This window comes from Anomaloglossus baeobatrachus, chromosome 3, assembly GCF_048569485.1.
Source record: "Anomaloglossus baeobatrachus isolate aAnoBae1 chromosome 3, aAnoBae1.hap1, whole genome shotgun sequence".
Taxonomy (NCBI): Eukaryota; Metazoa; Chordata; class Amphibia; order Anura; family Aromobatidae; genus Anomaloglossus; species Anomaloglossus baeobatrachus.
Genome location: NC_134355.1, coordinates 331,178,599 through 331,196,009, shown reverse-complemented (window position 1 = coordinate 331,196,009; position 17,411 = coordinate 331,178,599). Strand labels below are relative to the sequence as shown.

General features: G+C 39.5%; 1 protein-coding gene across 2 annotated transcripts in view; it reads left to right on the top strand.

Annotated features, from left to right (window-relative positions):
• SOBP (sine oculis binding protein homolog) overlaps positions 1 to 17,411 on the top strand; it is a 276,403-nt gene that overhangs the window by 58,238 nt on the left and 200,754 nt on the right. The window lies entirely within an intron of this gene.

Sequence of the window (17,411 nt, the reverse complement as noted above, 5' to 3'; positions counted from 1 at the left end):
ATCCTCCAAAGTGTTGAAAATCGTTCACTATGGAGAGGTCGTCCTAAAACCAAAAATTGTTAATGGTTGTTTAAAGATGTTGGTCCTCGTTCCTGCGGCAGCACACATCGCTATGTGTGACAACGCAGGAGCGAGGAACCGCACCTTACCTGCGTCCCGCCCGCAATGAGGAAGGAAGGAGGTGGGCGGGATGTTCGTCCCGCTCATCTCCGCCCCTCCGCTTTGATTGGCCCGCCGCTTAGTGATGTCGCCGTGATGTCGCCGTGATGCCGAACGTCCCTCCCCCTTGAAGGAGGGATTGTTTGGCAGTCACAGCGACGACGACGACCAGGTAAGTGCGTGTGACGCTGCCGTAGCGATAGTGTTTGCTGCGGCAGCGATCACACGATATTGCATGCACGACGGGGGCGGGTGCTTTTGCGTACGATATCGCTAGCAATTGCTAGAAATATCGTAGCGTGTAAAGCCCGCTTAAGACTGGGGTGTCAAGGGTGCAGCAGTGACTTTGATTCTGAGTGCCACTGTTCAGCTAACATGTAGATATTACCTGACCCTTGTTCACAAATGTACCTATGCTTCCACATAATAATAATAATCTCTGGTTGTTTATTAAATCATGCTTTCCTTGTCTGGACATGATGACTCATGCAAAAGCTTTAGCCAGTCAGCAGCCACTGATCAACTGCAGTGTCTTTTCACTAATCCATGCTTGTAATAGTGCCACTCCTTTGAAACCATCAAAGGAGATTGTGATTTTCACTATATGCCGCGATGCACATTCAAGTCCACTAAAGGGACTATTAAGAACAGTAAAAAGGAAAAAATAATAATTTTTAAAATTTGATTATTTAAAAAAATAACATAAAACTTCAATTCATTTGACCCATTAAAAATAAAAAAATACACAAGTGGAATTACCATATTCACAAAAGTCTGATTTAGCAAAATATAAAAATAATTAACCCAATCAGTAAACATTGTAAACTAAAAAAATTCAAGAATGTCAAAATTATTTTTTTTTTGTCTCTGCAATACCAAACAAGCTTCTGCAACAAGCAATGAAAACATCATATCTATCCCAAGATGATATCAATAAAAAAGTAATCTCACACCACAAAAAATAAACCATCACACAGCTCCATCAGCCGTAGAATGAAAACTTTATGGGTCTTGGAAAATGGCGACAACTCCCCCCAATTTTTTTTTTTGCTAACCTCTGAATTTTTTTTCCACCACCTAAATAATAAAAAAATTGGACATGTTTGGTATTGATGTAGTTATACCGATGAGGAAATTCTTATCGAGAGGTCATTTTTAACTCAAAATATACACCGTAAAAACAATTCTCCAATAAACAAATCAGAATTGTGCTTTTTTCACAGTTTCTCCCCATTTGGATTTTTTTCCAGTTTTCCAGTACACAATACTGTGGTTTGGTTAAAACCAATTCCCAAACCAAAAGAAGCTATAGAAATCAATAAATCATTAAAATAATTTTTATTTCAAATATCAAAAAATATTAATACATACAATAATAAAATTTCCAAAGGAGTTTCACTTTAATACAACAAGGGACACGAGGGGTTAATAAGAAATATATATTAATTACAAATATAAATAGATTTTAATAAATTATTTAATAATATATATATCCTTGTCAGTGATCGATCTGTTCTATGATAAATAATTTAGTATGCACACAGTTAATATATATATATATATATATATATATATATATATATATATATATTTATACACAAATACTTCTGGTTAGACTCAATTTACCTGTATGAACCAATTAGTTCTTCGCCCCCGAAGAAGAAAAGGCGAAACATATGTTGGGGTGACGGGACGTGGAGGGAGTTAAAGTGAGTACTGTGCGGGTCTTTATGCCTTCTATATTTGTATGGTGATTTCGGCTGGGTCCGTCACTTGTAACAGGGAGTACCATATACCTCGCACATCGCACTTAATCAGCAATAAGCTTATAACTCTGGGTGATCTAGATACCGCAGTTGCTGTTCTGCTAGAATATATGTATAGTGACCATATAGAACTATTGAGCATGAATAATTCTGGGAATTCCTTAATGATATGAACCATATTTAAAAAAAAATTTTTTCTGCACTTGCTTTATAAACTTGGTGAATATATGTATTAAAACTAAGCACTCTACAAGTAGTGCTGTTTATTTATTTATTTATAAACACCTTTAATATTTTTCTATCTATTTATTTATTTAAACTAATTGGTTCATACAGGTAAATTGAGTCTAACCAGAAGTATTTGTGTTTTTATATATATATATATATATATATATATATATATATATATATATATATATATATATTAACTGTGTGCATACTAAATTATTTATCATAGAACAGATCGATCACTGACAAGGATATATATATTATTAAATAATTTATTAAAATCTATTTATATTTGTAATTAATATATATTTCTTATTAACCCCTCGTGTCCCTTGTTGTATTAAAGTGGAACTCCTTTGGAAATTTTATTATTGTATGTATTAATATTTATATACTTCTGGTTAGACTCAATTTACCTGTATGAACCAATTAGTTCTTCGCCCCCGAAGAAGAAAAGGCGAAACATATGTTGGGGTGACGGGACGTGGAGGGAGTTAAAGTGAGTACTGTGCGGGTCTTTATGCCTTCTATATTTGTATGGTGATTTCGGCTGGGTCCGTCACTTGTAACAGGGAGTACCATATACCTCGCACATCGCACTTAATCAGCAATAAGCTTATAACTCTGGGTGATCTAGATACCGCAGTTGCTGTTCTGCTAGAATATATGTATAGTGACCATATAGAACTATTGAGCATGAATAATTCTGGGAATTCCTTAATGATATGAACCATATTTAAAAAAAATTTTTTTCTGCACTTGCTTTATAAACTTGGTGAATATATGTATTAAAACTAAGCACTCTACAAGTAGTGCTGTTTATTTATTTATTTATAAACACCTTTAATATTTTTCTATCTATTTATTTATTTAAACTAATTGGTTCATACAGGTAAATTGAGTCTAACCAGAAGTATTTGTGTTTTTATATATATATATATATATATATATATATATATATATATATATATATATATATTAACTGTGTGCATACTAAATTATTTATCATAGAACAGATCGATCACTGACAAGGATATATATATTATTAAATAATTTATTAAAATCTATTTATATTTGTAATTAATATATATTTCTTATTAACCCCTCGTGTCCCTTGTTGTATTAAAGTGGAACTCCTTTGGAAATTTTATTATTGTATGTATTAATATTTTTTGATATTTGAAATAAAAATTATTTTAATGATTTATTGATTTCTATAGCTTCTTTTGGTTTGGGAATTGGTTTTAACCAAACCACAGTGTTTTGCATTAATGTTTGAAGCTGGACCACTTTGTGGGGAAATATAATTTATATGGGCATATGGTAAATAAATTTCCAGTACACTATGTAGTAAAATGAATGGTGTCATTCAAAAGTATAACTCTTCTTGAAAAAAAACAATCCCTCATTCGAGAACAGAAAAATAAAAAGTTATGGCTCTGGGAAGAAGGGGAGAAAAAAACAAACCTCACAATTGGAAATTGACTCCGTCGTGAAGGGGTTAAAGGGAATCTGTCACCAGGTTTTTGCTACCTCATCTGAGAGCAGCATACTGTAGGGAAAAAGACACGGAAGCTAATGATGTATTACTTAGTTTACTGGGTGCAGCTTTTTTGAGACAATCTGAGTTTTTAGATGTCCCATTTCGCAGAGCTCAGAAAGTTAACTCCACCCACGGCACGGCTTTCTGTGTGCATTGTATAGTGACAGTAAACTGCCAATCAGTGCTGGTGGTTGGGACATACAGTCATATGAAAAAGTTTGGGCACCCCTATTAATGTTAACCTTTTTTATTTATAACAATTTGGGTTTTTGCAACAGCTATTTCAGTTTCATATATCTAATAACTGATGGACTGAGTAATATTTCTGGATTGAAATGAGGTTTATTGTACTAACAGAAAATGTGCAATCCGCATTTAAACAAAATTTGACCGGTGCAAAAGTATGGGCACCCTTATCAATTTCTTGATTTGAACACTTCTAACTACTTTTTACTGACTTACTAAAGCACTAAATTAGTTTTATAACCTCATTGAGCTTTGAACTTCATAGGTAGGTGTATCCAATCATGAGAAAAGGTATTTAAGGTGGCCACTTGCAAGTTGTTCTCCTATTTGAATCTCCTATGAAGAGTGGCATCATGGGCTCCTCAAAACAACTCTCAAATGATCTGAAAACAAAGATTAGTCAACATACTTGTTCAGGGGAAGAATACAAAAAGTTGTCTCAGAGATTTAAACTGTCAGTTTCCACTGTGAGGAACATAATAAGGAAATGGAAGAACACAGGTACAGTTCTTGTTAAGCCCAGAAGTGGCAGGCCAAGAAAAATATCAGAAAGGCAGAGAAGAATGGTGAGAACAGTCAAGGACAATCCACAGACCACCTCCAAAGACCTGCAGCTTCATCTTGCTGCAGATGGTGTCAATGTGCATCGGTCAACAATACAGCGCACGTTGCACAATGAGAAGCTGTATGGGAGAGTGATGCGAAAGAAGCCGTTTCTGCAAGCATGCCACAAACAGAGTCGCCTGAGGTATGCAAAAGCACATTTGGACAAGCCAGTTACATTTTGGAAGAAGGTCCTGTGGACTGATGAAACAAAGATTGAGTTGTTTGGTCATACAAAAAGGCGTTATGCATGGAGTAAAAAAAAACACAGCATTCCAAGAAAAGCACTTGCTACCCACAGTAAAATTTGGTGGAGGTTCCATCATGTTTTGGGGCTGTTTGGCCAATGCCAGCACCGGGAATCTTGTTAAAGTTGAGGGTCGCATGGATTCAACTCAGTATCAGCAGATTCTTGACAATAATGTGCAAGAATCAGTCACGAAGTTGAAGTTACGCAGGGCATGGATATTTCAGCAAGACAATGATCCAAAACACTGCTCCAAATGTGCTCAGGCATTCATGCAGAGGAACAATTACAATGTTCTGGAATGGCCATCCCAGTCCCCAGACCTGAATATCATTGAAAATCTGTGGGATGATTTGAAGCGTGCTGTCCATGCTCGGCGACCATCAAACTTAACTGAACTGGAATTGTTTTGTAAACAGGAATGGTCAAATACACCTTCATCCAGGATCCAGGAACTCATTAAAAGCTACAGGAAGCGACTAGAGGCTGTTATTTTTGCAAAGGAGGATCTACAAAATATTAATGTCACTTTTATGTTGAGGTGCCCATACTTTTGCAGCGGTCAAATTTTGTTTTAATGCGGATTGCACATTTTCTGTTAGTACAATAAACCTCATTTCAGTCCAGAAATATTACTCAGTCCATCAGTTATTAGATATATGAAACTGAAATAGCTGTTGCAAAAACCCAATTTGTTATAAAGAAAAAAGGTTAACATTAATAGGGGTGCCCAAACTTTTTCATATGACTGTACATGGTTGGACCAGGACTAGTGGGCCCTAGTCTCGGTAGTGATAATCTCCTGTATTAAAACAACAGAACACAGCCTAATTAGAGACACATCCCTCAAATTAGTGTCTCAGTTCCTACGTCATGCTGTCCCCAGATTACATAGCAAAAACCTGCTGACAGATTTCCTTTAAAGGGGACCTGACAACTATATAATATGAAAGTAACATAAAGTAGGGACTGAGACCCATATTCCAGTAATGTGTCACTTAATAGACTATATGTTGTGTCAATAAAGTCAGTGCTTTATTAACAGGAGGTTATAACTACATGATCTCGTGCACAGAAAGCTGCCAATCTGACTTGGGTGCGGTTATACAGAGTTCAACACTCAGGGAACGTCTATACCTGCATCAGAAAAAACAGTAATTGTAAGAAAATGGCAAAGTGGGTGACAAATCCCTGGAATCACGAGTCATCCTCTATATTATGCTGCTCTTAGATTACATAGTAAAAACCTGCTGACAGACATACCCCAGTAAATCCAGGAGTGTGTAGCAAGTTAAATGAAGAGTGACGTTCATATTAAATGATTACCCGTCTCATAGCAGATAGATTTCGTTAAGATGATCAGGACAGTTGAGATTGATGCAATTAAGGATATTAATTGGTACTAGCAACTGTTTATTTACTTTAATTAGTTCTAATTGTCTCAGCTTTAGTATGTAGCATATAACCTCTGGGTTATTTCTAGCACAGTAAGGATGTATACAAATGAAGCATGTAATTCCCTATTCGTATTTGTTAGTGATTTTACTGATTTAATTTGTCAGGCAGATTATACGGAAAATCTGGTATGAAACTTCTGCCGCCAGTTGGTTTCTCATGTGGAAAAACTAGTGTTTTACATGTGGATGATTTTTATTTTTGTCAGTCTATATATTAAAATGACTATATCTGCAAATTTAAGAGAAAAAGAACTTACTGTAATATATTCTAATTGGCATGTCAGTCTTGATGGCCTCTCCTTAGGGAGCAATGAAGAAGCCCGGCTGGCCATTTAATGTGTATGGGGGTGTCATATACAGATGTCGCTGGGAAAAAAATTGGATTTCAACATGCCTTATCTTTTGTTCTCATAGAAGATAAGAACTGCCATTTTATGTCTCTGTAAGGAAAGTTTGGACAGGAGAAAGATCACAGTATGTTGCTGTCATCTTCCCCCTTATGTTAGTGACACCAGGAGATACAGTAACTTTTCTTCGTGTTATCATCCTCCTTACCAATCAGGGACTATATGTGCGATCCTTGGGGATTTTTATGTCTAGTAAAAATATAAGTACTCATTTATTCACCGCCTGTACCTATTCTGGATGATTGTCAGCTGTGTGATTCAAATGTTTGCAGGAAAAATGAAGATTTTTAGTCACTTTAATCAAGGTGTAGAGAGATATACACAGAAATGATGGCAAAATTTAGAATGGTCCTCACCCAATAATTAATTTCAATTAATATAGTTTTTAGCCACTTTTCTAATCAAATGTATTGTTGTGGGTCTCATAAATATGGATCAGCTTCCACACCATACTGTTAATTGTATTTATACTGGAAAAATTGGCATAAATGCACTGACAAATCTTCCTAACAACAATTCCCTACTTATATACCCTGACTACCTCCAGCCACCACTAGGGAGAGCTCACTGCAAATGGATTTATACAGCTTCTATAAAACTCATTATGAGCTGTAAAGATCTGTATGCAGTGTGCTCCCCCTAGTGGTAACTACAGGAAAAACCTATGACTTCGATTTGAAGCAGTAGAACCAATTCAGTATCGAGCTCCCTTTTCACAATGGATCCCACAGCCAGGGTGAGCGTCACTACCCGGTGCACCCCGGCAAGTGTATGGTCCCTGGAAAAACGGGGGCCAACTCACTGTCGGGGACACCGTCTGCTCAATTTTCCCAACGGTGTCCCCAGAACCTACTAATTTATGGAGCCCAGGGTAACTGTCTTCCTTAAGCAGTATCTCGCTCCGTGCACTGTGTGGTGAGTGCAAAACATCCTCCAGAGTCAGAGTGTTGTTAGCTTATGAATAATAATAATACGGCAGCAGACTGTTGTCACTATGCCCGTCATAGACCTGTGACGTCACTAGCCGGGCAGCACTGATCTCCTGCACCGCCCGGTATAGTGACACAGCTCTTTTGCTAGAAAAACAAAGGATAAAGTGCTGTATACTGCACCGGTCCCTAAATAAACCTCAATAGTGTATATAACTAAGTAATGGCTACATACAATCTGCATACACGAACAACAAAGCAGGATCCCCTAAAGGTCTGAAAAAGTGCATAGCTTTATTAAGTAAAAAAATGATGTGCTGATATACAATATAAAAATATTTAAAAAGGTTCAGCCACTAAAGTAGTGATAGAACCATAATGTAACCCATACTTTCAAAACAATCATATTATAACATCCTGAGTATGGTAATACACGAATTCCATAACAATGATAAAGATCTACATATAATACTGTATATAGCTCTGGCAAAAATTAAGAGACCACTGCACAGTTTTATAAAAATCAGCTTCTCTACATGTACGACAGCCATTCTTTTCCAGTGTCAGTTGAATTCCAACCAGAGTACACCTCAGTCTACTTAATGTGTTTCTGATTAGGTGATCACCTGTACCAAATCTTATTTAATGAGGGAAAGTATAAAATCCACTGCTGTGGTCTTCACAATCCTCTTGCAATAGGACAAGCTGAATGGCAAAACAAGTGCTAGTAATATCCCAAAAGTAATTGGAATGAAAAAATAACTTTTAACCATGCCAAAAGAGTTGAAAAGAAAAGTCTTGAGTGAGGAAAAGAAGGGCTCAATTCTGGCTTTACTAGCAGAGAGATACTGTGAGTATCATGTTGCCTCCGTCCTGGTAATTTGTAAGATGGCAGTTCATTACGACAAGGTCAAGTAGCATGCATTGGGGACAACAAAACTACTACCGGCTGAGGGCGAAAGCGACTCTCCACTGACCGGGATGACCGTCATCTTATTCGAATGTCACTCAGCAACCGCAGGATGGCATCAAGTGACCTAAAAAAGAAATGGCAAATGGCAGCTGGGGGGAAGTGCACGGCAAGAGCAGTTCGTAACAGGTTCCTAGAGGCAGGGCTCAAGTCATGTAAAGCTAGAAAAAAACCTTTCATCAATGAGAAGCAAAGGAGAGACATGCTGAAGTTTGGCAAATACCATAGGGATTGGACCATAGAGGACTGGAGTAAAATAATCTTCTCTGATGAATCTAATTTTCAGCTTTGCCCAACACTAGGTCATCTAATGGTTAGACTGGGACCTGGAGAGGCGTACAAGCCACAGTGTCTTGCACCCACTGTGAAATTTGGTGGAGGATTGGTGTTGATTTGGGGATGCTTCAGCAAGGCTGGAATTGGGCAGATTAAACTTTGCAAAGGACATATGAATCAAGCCGCATACAAGGTTATCCTAGAAAAACAGTTGCTTTCTTCTGCTCACGCAATGTTCCCCATCTCTGAGGACTGTTTTTTCCAGCAGTACAAAGCACCATGCCACACAGCTAGGTCAATCAATGTGTGGATGAAGGACCGCCACATCAAAACCCTGTCACGGCCAGCCCAGTCTCCAGACCTAAACCCTATTGAAAACCTCTGGAATGTAATCAAGAGGAAAATCGATAGTCACAAGCCATAAAACAAAGAACTACTTAAATTTTTGCACCAGGAGTGGCATAAGGTCACCCAAAAGCAGTGTGAAAGACTGGTGGAAAGCATGCCAAGACGCATGAAAGCTGTGATTAAAAATCATGGTTATTCTACAAAATTGATTTCTGAACTCTTCCTGAGTTAAAACATTATTATTGTTGTTTCTAAATGATTATGATCTTGTTTTCTTTGCATTATTTGAGGTCTGAAAGCAATGAATTTTTTTGTTATTTTGACCATTTCTAATTTTCAGAAAAGAAATACAAAATGTATTGCTTGGAAATTCAGAGACATGTTGTCAGTAGTTTATAGAATAAAATAACTATTTACATTTTACTCAAAAATATACCTATAAAGAGAAAAATCAGAAAAACTGAATTAATTTTTACCAGAACTGAACATGGTTTAGTTACCAAGTGACCAGATCAGATTACTTAGAAGAGCAATCCTAGAAATAAAGAAGGGCTATAAAGCAAAAGAGGGTAACAGAATAGCCATTACTTAGTTATATGCACTATTGAGGTATATTTAGTGACTAGTGCAGTATACAGCACTTTATCCTTTGTTGTTCCTGTTTAAGTATTGTAGTGCTTGCACGGTCTCTACATTATAGTATACGCACTACCCTCCCCACTATTCTCTGTTTTTTTTTACAGCTCTTTTGCCAACAGCACACAGAGGGAGACAGCACACATAGGGAAAAGACAGCACACATAGGGAAAAGACAGCGCACAGGGGAAGACAGCTTACATGGGGGGGAGACAGCATACATGGGGGAGACAACGTACAAGGGGAGAGAGTGCACATGAGGGTGAGATGGGGAGACAGCGTACATGGGGCAAAACAGTGCACGGGAGGGAGACAACGCACGGGAGGGAGAACGTGCATGGGGGTAGACAGCAACAGGCGGAGAGATAGTGCATGGGGGAGACAGCGCACAGGGGGGGACATTGAATGGGGTGGGAGGCAGTGCATAGGGAGAGACAGCGAACAAATGGAGGAAACAGCTCATGGGGAAATCAGTGTGTGGGGGAAACAGTGCACAGGAAGGAGACAGCGGACGGGTGAGGACAGCACTCAGGGGAGGACAGCATATGGGGGGGGCATTGCATAGGAGGAGGACAGTGCATGGGAATTGGCAAGACATTGCAAAAGAAAGACAGCGCATGGGGGGAGACATCCCACGGGGGGAGGAGGTGACAGCACTCTGCTTGTGTTATGTGTTAAAGGCACCCACCGAGACTCTTTCTGGGGCCTACGAAAACTTGCAGCCAGCCCTGCCCACAGCAGTCTTCTGATATGCTTCTATAGAAGATACTTCACTACATATGTGCATGTATACAATATATAAACTCTACAAATCCTGATGTTTTATTTTTGGGAGACTTTTCTATGAAATTAAATGCTGGGATTCAAAATTGCATCAAAATGTTAGTTTGTAGTTTGGTAATGGGTCTAAGGCGGGCTTTGCACGTTGCGACATCGCAGGTGCGATGTCGGTGGGGTCAAATTGAAAATGACGTACTTCCGGCATCGCATGTGACATCGTAGTGTGTAAAGGCTCGATGATACGATTAACGAGCGCAAAAGCGTTGTAATCGTATCATCGGTGCAGCGTCGGCGTAATCCATAATTACGCTGACGCGACGGTCCGATGTTGTTCCTCGCTCATGCGGCAGCACACATCGCTGTGTGTGAAGCCGCAGGAGCGAGGAACATCTCCTACCGGCGTCACCGCAGCTTCCGTAGAATATGCGAAAGGAAGGAGGTGGGCGGGATATTTACATCCCACTCATCTCCGCCCCTCCGCTCCGATTGGCCGCCTGCCATGTGTCGTCGCAGTGACGCCGCACGACCCGCCCCCTTAATAAGGAGGCGGGTCGCCGGCCAGAGCGACGGTCGCAGGGCAGGTGAGTGCATGTGAAGCCGGCGTAGCGATAATTTTTCGCTACGCCAGCTTTCACAAGATATTGTACCTGCGACGGGGGCGGGGACTATCGCGTGCGACATCACAGCATCGGCTCGCGATGTCGCAACGTGCAAAGTCCGCCTTAGTCTAGAAGATATACTGGTATAGGTATAGTATATTCAATTATTTTTCTCTTTTAGTATACTTGTCTCATTTGTTTACTGGTATAGGTGTATTCAATTATTTTTCTCTTTTAGTATACTTGGCTCATTTGTTTTTGTGAAAAATGTCCTGGGAGGCAAAGGGTTATGTTATTTTATGACAATACATTATCTTTAAATGATTACTTTCTTTACTACTTGTTTTTCTGTCCTCTCAAGGAACAACTGTTACATTTTATTGATTTTTTTTTATTATTAGGTTAAAGGGGTTATTTCGCTAGTACAACTATTATCTATATAATCTTTTAATGTAGATCTCATAGTAGGTATTTTCACATTCAGGTACATGGGGAATATCCTAGGAAAAGTCACAACTGCAGGAAATTGCAAGTGATGCAAAAAAAAAAAAAAAAAAAAATGCAACCCACCAATGTAAAACAATGAGATAATGCCAAAGTATAGCATGTTACAATTAAAAATGATTAATGAAGTTTTGGCTACTGTGTTCACTTCTGATGTATTAATACTTTCCTATTACTACTAGTTGCTCATATTTTTACTCTTTTTTTTCTTTGAAAGAGGGAATGAAAGCTGAAATGCTTTTCAGTTAACACGCATTGATCAGATTATATTAAATCAGGGCTCTCATGTAATGGTTTGTAAAGCAGTAAATTGTATAGTGCGATGAAAGATTTTTACTATGGAAAACAGGACCGAGAACACACTTTTGATAGCTAGACATTTGGGTGACTGCAAGAGACGTATGTTTGTTATTGATGTATATTTTTCACATTACTTTTATTTTATCTCGCCATAGGAGAACGTTTTTCCTTGAGTTTTCAATGGGTATATTGATATCTATGGGGATGACCAATTTACAGAGACATTTTTCTTTTAATAGGACATTTTTTTGTTTTGGGAAATCAATATATACGCCATTTAAGATTCTCCCGAGACAAGAGGAAGTGTGTACTTTGTAGACTCTGCTGCATGACCTTGCCAGACATCTTTGAATGAATGACTATTTTCACAATATGAATCTTTTCCAGTCCAGAAGAAATAAAGAAATACATGCCTCAGAAGCTGAACTGTGTTATATGTAATAGTTTGATACTGTGGTCGGTACCTGACTTATTTTTTATGAAAATGTTGTAATAAAGAAGTGATATAAACTTATATTGGAAACTTTATGCAGTAGTTGTTTATTTTAAAACCTAGAATAGAGGAACAATGGAGATTTGGTCGATAGAAGTCAATCAGATGAATTTTAACCTCAAATGTAGAGCTGGAAACAATTTTTTAGAGGACACATACATATTTGTGTTTGCCATAGTTGTTGAAACTAAGGGCGGCGTCACACGGTACAATATAATGTGCGATATGTCGTCGGGGTCACGGATTACGTGATGCACATCCGGCATCGTTAGAGATATCGTAGCATGTGACAGCTACGAATGACTGTGAACGAGCAAAAATACTCACCTTATAGTTGCTCGTTGACACGTCGTTCATTTCCATAAAGTCGGTCCTCCTTCTGCGCGCTGGTTGTTCATCGTTCCCGAGGCAGCACACATCGCTCCATGTGACACCCCGGGAACGACGAACACAGCTTACCTGTGTCCCGCCGGCAATGAGGAAGGAAGGAGGTGGGCGGGACGTTCGCCACCCACAGCGAGGTCGTTCGGGACGTAAGTGCGTGTGACGGGGTAAACGACTTTGCGCGCCACGGGCAACAAATTGCCCGTGACGCACAAACGATTGGGGCGGGTGCAATCGCTCATGCGATCGCCCGATATATCGTCCCGTGTGATGCCGCCCTAAGACCCGGTGTGTATATACTGAACATTGTAGTACTAAATTCCTGCTCCTCCTGGAAATGTAGTTAAACATTTTCTAGGAATTCCCATTTTGGGGCAATGAAGCATAAAACTCTTTGTGGTTTCAATCACAGGACAGTCCTACAACAAACTTTTGGCAACAGGTGGAAAGACTGGAGTTTTTTTTATCTAAAACTCATCAGTATTATTTCTGTCTATCTAACAATCCACAAGTATATTAGAAGGAAACAATGTAAAACTCAACTCACCCACCAGAATGGAAGACATCATCATCAGCTTAGGGCATCATTGATGGAGCATAAAAAACCCAACATATTGGAAAAGCTAGCAATAGTGCAATAGAAGAAAATGGAATCCAGCCTCCCATCAAAAGTTGAAAAAGATACAAGTACTTTATTTCATAGATGTTAAAGAGACAAAAGATACAAAATTCCTAGGACACTTTCTTGCGCGTTTAGTTATGATTAAGACCTACACTGGCTTGAAACACATTGGTTAGTCTCTTAGGATTTTTGAACCTATTTTGGTTTCTTTAATTCCATGAAATAAAATATTTTTATCCTTTTCAACTTTCGATAGGATACTGGATACCATTTTCTTCTATTGAAATGTGAGATTCATAAGCATACAGTGCCTACAAGTAGTATTCAACCCCCTGCAGATTTAGCAGGTTTGATAAGATGCAAATAAGTTAGAGCCTGCAAACTTCAAACAAGAGCAGGATTTATTAACAGATGCATAAATCTTACAAACCAACAAGTTATGTTGCTCAGTTAAATTTTAATAAATTTTCAACATAAAAGTGTGGGTCAATTATTATTCAACCCCTAGGTTTAATATTTTGTGGAATAACCCTTGTTTGCAATTACAGCTAATAATCATCTTTTACAAGACCTGATCAGGCCGGCACAGGTCTCTGGAGTTATCTTGGCCCACTCCTCCATGCAGATCTTCTTCAAGTTATCTAGGTTCTTTGGGTGTCTCATGTGGACTTTAATCTTGAGCTCCTTCCACAAGTTTTCAATTGGGTTAAGGTCAGGAGACTGACTAGGCCACTGCAACACCTTGATTTTTTCCCTCTTGAACCAGGCCTTGGTTTTCTTGGCTGTGTGCTTTGGGTCGTTGTCTTGTTGGAAGATGAAATGACGACCCATCTTAAGATCCTTGATGGAGGAGCGGAGGTTCTTGGCCAAAATCTCCAGGTAAGCCGTGCTATCCATCTTCTCATGGATGCGGATCAGATGGCCAGGCCCCTTGGCTGAGAAACAGCCCCACAGCATGATGCTGCCACCACCAGGCTTGACTGTAGGGATGGTATTCTTGGGGTCGTATGCAGTGCCATCCAGTCTCCAAACGTCACGTGTGTGGTTGGCACCAAAGATCTCGATCTTGGTCTCATCAGACCAGAGAACCTTGAACCAGTCTGTCTCAGAGTCCTCCAAGTGATCATGAGCAAACTGTAGACGAGCCTTGACATGATGCTTTGAAAGTAAAGGTACCTTACGGGCTTGTCTGGAACGGAGACCATTGCGGTGGAGTACGTTACTTATGGTATTGACTGAAACCAATGTCCCCACTGCCATGAGATCTTCCCGGAGCTCCTTCCTTGTTGTCCTTGGGTTAGCCTTGACTCTTCGGACAAGCCTGGCCTCGGCACGGGTGGAAACTTTCAAAGGCTGTCCAGGCCGTGGAAGGCTAACAGTAGTTCCATAAGCCTTCCACTTCCGGATGATGCTCCCAACAGTGGAGACAGGTAGGCCCAACTCCTTGGAAAGGGTTTTGTACCCCTTGCCAGCCTTGTGACCCTCCACGATCTTGTCTCTGATGGCCTTGGAATGCTCCTTTGTCTTTCCCATGTTGACCAAGTATGAGGGCTGTTCACAAGTTTGGGGAGGGTCTTAATTAGTCAGAAAATGCTGGAAAAAGAGATAATTAATCCAAACATGTGAAGCTCATTGTTCTTTGTGCCTGAAATACTTCTTAATACTTTAGGGGAACCAAACAGAATTCTGGTGGTTTGAGGGGTTGAATAATAATTGACCCTCTGAATAAACTTTTCACAATTTAAAAAAAAATAAAAAATAAGAAATAACATTGTTTTTTGCTGCAGTGCATTTCACACTTCCAGGCTGATCTAGAGTCCAAATGTCACAATGCCAAGTTAATTCAGAATGTGTAAACCTGCTAAATCTGCAGGGGGTTGAATACTACTTGTAGGCACTGTAACTACTTAAGTGCAAGATAATAGACCAGTGTGTCACGCCTGGTATGGGGGGAATACCAGACAAACTTCAAAAAGGGGGAGGGGGCCTGCCTCTAGGGAAGAAGGAAGATGGTGACCCCTGGTAAAAACTATCGCTGGCTCCTTACTCCCCTGACGTCTCTATATAGGTTTTGCACCTCTATGCCAATTAGGATACCTAGGCCCTGGCTGACCCTGAAATAGGACCTAGGAAATGACCGAACGGAATGAGCGCTAGTCATCCCACTAAGACCTAGAGAACACACAGGAAAAACAAACCGGGAAATGCAAATGGAGAAGTTATCTGCAAGATTAGTATGGGAGAATATTAGCAACATAGAACAACGTGTTTCGACAAGTGATTTCAAGCCGACTGCTTAAAATCTGGACAAACTCTATCACTGGCAACAAACCAAGGGGAAATGCAGATATATAGACACAGTGAGTGGGGATAAGGATTTGCAGCTTAACTGCCAAAATATCCACATGGTCTGAAAGAGAAAGAGTTAACCCTAACATTGAAGATACCTATAACTCCATTAAAACCAAGGAAACAATGGAATATTGAGTAATTGGTGCAGCCAAATACAGCGACCTTCTGCAGCTGGGCACAACAGGGTTGTCTGTCAACTGTGACACACCTGTGACACAGGGCTTCTAAAATATTAGCATGTTTAGAGAAAAGATGTACCAAAATATATGATAGGGCACTTGGGAGATTTTCTGCTTCTTTGGCTTTCTTTGGCGACCAAAGAGATTTCTCCTTTTTCTGCAAAATATTCTCCTAAAAGTGTGGATGGAAATTGTGCTACACCCCAAAACCAACTTATTTTTCTGTAGTTTGCCTCGTAATGAAATACAATGTAGGAAAAATGGAATGTCCCGTTGTTGTAGCGATCAGTCAACAATCTTGTTGATCATACCCATTAACTATGAAATTGTAACAAGACTAGAACTACATGGCAACATGAGTCACGTGACACCCAAAATCACAGTGTCGCATTGCAGCTAATGATTTTCTAAGGTGTCACACTGCGTCCTCCTGTTACTGCTACACAGAGGTTCATATTGTTCCAAATATGTTAGATTTTCTATAGCTAGTTCTAAGTCACCTTCAACTCACTTCCATAGACTTCAATGCAAGTTGCATCCGATTGTGACTTGTGTCCAACTTAGCTGTGATGGGGACTTATTTTCATAACTACAAAATCACAGCTCTGAAAGAGCCACTTCACAGCAAGTTACACAGACGCCATATAGCACAAGCCTTACTATAATGCAGACTGTAAACCCAGCATAACATTAAAGGGAAATTCATCCACAGGCAGCATGTATCAGCCACTGGCTGCACGATTTCAGCGATGTATGTCTGACGCTGAAATACTGCAGTGATTCAGAGAAAAGCAACTGCGGATCAAGCCACAAGGGAGACCAGTTGGACAGGCGGGTCCCTCATGGCTCCTCCCTATCCACTGCCCTGGAGTGACAGGTCTCTCCTTCTCCATGCACACAGGGAGAGATCTGTCACTCTAGGGGAGCAGGCGGAGACAAGTCAGCTTTTTTTTTAGGATGTGGAGCATAAATCAGTTATCTGGTTCACGTTAAAGATTTATTTACAAAAAAACTAACGGGCTCTTACACTGTGACTCCGGGACCTTGTATTGCAGTTTTTGGTAACCTTCCTTAGTGACTGTTTGGACTCATTGTTATTATTTTTGGCTAGTTTAGCCTTTGTTATATACCATTTGGTGACAGTCTCAGGATATCCAGTAACAACTTGATGCAATACAAGCACAATTTTAGCATAGATGGAGTATATACTTGATTTTGTATAAGAATACCCAGATAGGGGGCAGTATTGTTGTGTTTACCCTCAATATGCTTGTCTATGCAATTCATATGTCCCATGTTGGGAGGCAGTGTTTAGTGTTTATGTCTGATTTTAAATGATTTTAAAATTGTGAGTGTTATCCACCCTTTATAAATAAATAAATA